Raw genomic sequence first — 4,591 nt, forward strand, 5'->3', positions numbered from 1 at the left:
TTTGGATATATATAATAAAAGATAATAATATAGATCTTATAATAAAAGAGCGAAGTTAAAAGATAAAATAAAAAATATGAATAAAAGATAGAAAGATATTAAAACTTTTAATAATAATACTGACTTTTTAGAAAAGTAGCTTCTATTTTGTAGGGCCATAAATAAGGCAAAATAAGATAGATTAGAAAAATAAAAGATATAGGTATATGTAGGAAGCAGTGAGGAGTTGGTTTTAGCAAAATTTACCTCAAAAGGAACAAAAATTGATATCCAAAGAAGACCGATTATCAACTAGGGTTGAAATCAAACTGTGAGGCACAAAACCAAGCCTCGACAATGATTTTGGAATTCTTTGGTTGCTCAGAGAATGGATTTAAAGATTAGACTTGAAAAGATTTCTATAGGCATTAATTTTGAAGGTTTTGGATGGATAATGACTTTGTAAGAACTTTGCAAAGTCAATGTTGTTTTTAGTGACTTTAATTTTTAGAAAATAAAATAGGATTGATGTTTTGGATAATTTCAAGAATTTAGTGATAGAACCATAGGTGAAATTTTTTAGATTTGTAGATATAGTTGTATTTGATATGTGTTGTAAATTTGGATTTGATTGAATAGTTAGATTGAAAACCATAAAGTTTTTTGTGGGTTATGGTCTCAAAATTTAGGGTTTTGAGGACTAGTGAGATTTTTTTAGATATCTATCAATGTGTCAATTAGATTGAAGCAAATTATTTTTATAAAAGTAGTCAACTTGATTTCCAACAAGCTTGTAAAGTTTGAAATGGCACCATTATCTAGAATGCACTCTTAGTCTAGTCATTGACTATATAGATCATAAAAATCTTGAATATTTTATGTCAACATGTTTTTTAAATCATTGTTAAGCCTACTTAAACATGTCTTTTTTAAGATTTGAATTCAAGATCACTCATCGACTAAGAAAACAATAAGATTTGTTAAATGTACTCTCTAAAAAATCTTATCTTATACTAAAGGAAGAAGTTAGTACTTTTGATCAACAATAGAAAATTCTCTTAAAGCTAGAGCATTTTTATTTTCAAGCAATGAAATCAATACTAATTGTTGATTCAACTTTCATTAAGCAAATTCAATCAAGTATGTCTTTTGATCTTCTTATTTGTGATATTATAGGAAATCCTTCAAAGTCTTATCATACTTCTAAGTTTGAATTTTAAAAAAATCTATTATATTTTTAGGAGTAATTATATGTTCTAAAAGGTGAAATCCAATTACGTATTTTTTAAGTCCATCATAACTTTCCAACAATAGAACATTTTTGATACAATAAGACTTTAGAAATAATATCTAAGGAATTTTAGTGGCTCCAAATGTAGAAGGTGGTCAAAGATTTTGTACAATCTTGTGATGTTTGTTTAAAAATAAAAACTCTTCATTATTGACCTTATTGTCTTCTTTAACTATTATCCATTTCAAAACAACCATAGTCTTTTATTTCTATGGATTTTATTATGGATCTTTCAATCTCAAATTCTTATAATTTTATATTTGTGATAATAGATTGTTTTATCAAGATGGCATATTTTGTACTTTAGAAAATACTTTTTAAGATTTTAAAAATAGACATAAATCTATCTTCAACTTTTTATCTTTAAATTAATGGACAAACAAAGCATATAAATCAAGTTTTAGAGCAATATTTGAGGAGTACCATCAATTACTAATAAGATGATTAGATAATTCTTTTGCTATTGGAAAAGTTTGTTTATAATAAAATGGTATATTCTTCTATGTAATAAATATTTTTTGTTGCTAATTACAATTATCATCCATGACTTGATACTTTTGACTTTTCAAAAGTTGGTAAGTTTATGTCAAAAGATTCGAAAAATAATTTATTTAAGCTACATGCAATAATAAAGGTGTAACTAAAAGAGGCTCAAAAACAATAAAAGAGAAATGCAATTACCAATTGCAAGGATTAAGATAATTTCCATGTTAATAATAAGATATGATTACTTTGTAGTAATATTAAAACTATTTGTTTTAAAAACAAGTTGGATTATTATAGACTTCAACCATTTTTTATTTTTCAACAAGTTAATTCAATTGCTTATTGATTACATCTATCAGAATCTATGAAAATTCATCATGTATTTTACATATCTCTTTTGGATCCATATAAGATAGTGAATATCTTGAAAAGAAGACAAATATCACTGCCTCTTATAAAAATGGATAATAATGAAGAATTTAATATAGAAGAAGTCTTAGACTTAAGGTAACATCGATCTAGGTTGAAATATCTTATTTATTGGTATAAATATAATATTAGCAAATATACATGGAAGCCGGTAAAAAAAAAACCTTACAAATAAAATAGAGAATGTCAAAAAATTTCATCAATGACATCCATCAAAACCAAGATAAAGAATAGCAAATTTTTGCTATAAAAGAAACACAATTTAGAAAAAAATACATTCTACCTTCTATCCTTATTTTTAGTTTGTATATAATTATGGCATTAAGAAGATAGAGAATTAATAGCTAGTAGATTCAACTAAAGAACTATCATATGTTGACTTATCGGATGAGATATTAGAATTATCATTACGTTTAAGATGACATAATAAAAATGATCTTTAAAAAATAAAATATTCTTCCTTAAATAGATGGCGAGATACAATGTGTTTGATATCATAACATAAAAAGGAAGTTTCAATGTTTGGTGATTTTATTCAAGGTAAGAATGACTCCTAGTGGTATTAAAAATATTTTATTTGAAAGAAGTTATGAAGGTCTCAATAATAATCAAATAAGAAGGTGGTCTTCTTACCCTAAAATAGAACATTATTGATAGCTAAGAAGATCAATCAATCACCTTCAAAAGAAACAAAGATCAAAGTACATGGTAAATATAATTTGTCGCACCTTATATTTCTTCAACATGTGATCACTACTCTTTGTAGAACTTCTCTCTAGAAGAAGGGATAATTTTGTAGACATGTATTTATTATAATTATTATTTAAATAATATGAATAAATAAAAATAAATAAAAATAGATTAATTTCATAATATTTTTTTAAAAAGCTTCTTAAAAGCTTTATAGATGATATTTTGACTTTACATATATTTTTAGTTGATTAGTAGGTTAGAAACTTAGTCAATAAGTTAATTACATGCCACACATAATAGTAGCTTATAGAATAAGCTAATTATGTGGCATTTATATAGAAAACTTGCCTTGCAAGTTAAGGTATGTATTGTACAAAGTTAACATGTTTTGAAGGACCTATAGAACATCGCCACATAGCTCCTGAATAGATAGTATTTATAAAAGCAAGAGTGAAGCCTTCTTCACTCTTGTTAATTCCTTTCTTGTTTCTAGTTTAGTTTCAAGAGTCTCTAGTTTCTTTGTCTTTTTGTAATAGCCATTTGAATTTCTTTTTTTAGTATATATACTTTTCTATTTTTATTTTTTTATACTTTTTTGAAAAAAATTTACTTTTTTTTATTTACTTTCATCAAATCTATGTCCTTGACAATACAAATATGACATCAAAATCTCACTTTGTTCTAAATTATTGACTTTGGTAGTAGATAATAATAATAGTATCTAAGATAGAAATATATTTGTTATTAAGCTCTTGCTATTTTGCTACCCACATCCATATCCATTTCTAAGGAATATTATATTACATGCAACATGTACTACCATGTTTTTGAAATGGTCTATTATGGCGTAAAGAACCAATATACTTATTAAAAAATATAAATCTTATTTTACATGATCTAGTGAAAAAATTGGAGAACCAATTTTTTACTCCTTGCATACTACTTATCATGGTACTTATAAATATAGTATAAACACTTCAAGTGACTTTCAAAATGAGACCACATATTCATCCATATATTGACTACTTTTTATAAATAATAATATCAAGGTCAATTTGTTGAAGGATTATATTTTAGAAAAATTTCATTTATGTCCTTGAAATATGTGGAAATATCAAAAATACCCCTACATTCTTGATATTAGCGCATATACCCTCTCACTTATGTCAAAATATCAAATCTATCCTTCATTTTGATAACTTATTACAACTACTGTGTTTTTAATTTTAAATGGGCTCAAACCATATTTTCTGCTATGATTTTTACTACCACCACCACTATGGATTGGATGCTTGTATGTATGGATTAAATACTCTCAAATAGCTCGATGCCTATCACAAGTAATTATGCAACTTCTTATGAAGTTTTAACATATTGATTTAGTCCTAATTTTATAGAATTAGGAATACATACCTCACATGTAGAACAGTCATTTCATGATCTGTATGACCCAGAAGACTTTTAATTATTCATTTTATAATTGCTATCTTGAAAGAAGTAGAAAAAATGCTCAACTTTACATGTCAACATTTTTCACTTTTTGTGAATGAAAATGATTATTTTGTCGCTTTTTGAAGTCATCTTGAAATAGAATCTTTCACAAGTATCATAAGGTACAAAGCTCTTAGTATGGTACTTTAGTTGGTGAATAGAGACCTAAAATCTAAAATGCTCCCACATACCTTGTGTTACAATTTTAAGGTTGTTTGCTAT

The sequence above is a fragment of the Physcomitrium patens genome, chromosome 2, assembly GCF_059467195.1.
Source record: "Physcomitrium patens ecotype Gransden chromosome 2, ASM5946719v1, whole genome shotgun sequence".
In the NCBI taxonomy this organism is placed as follows: domain Eukaryota; kingdom Viridiplantae; phylum Streptophyta; class Bryopsida; order Funariales; family Funariaceae; genus Physcomitrium; species Physcomitrium patens.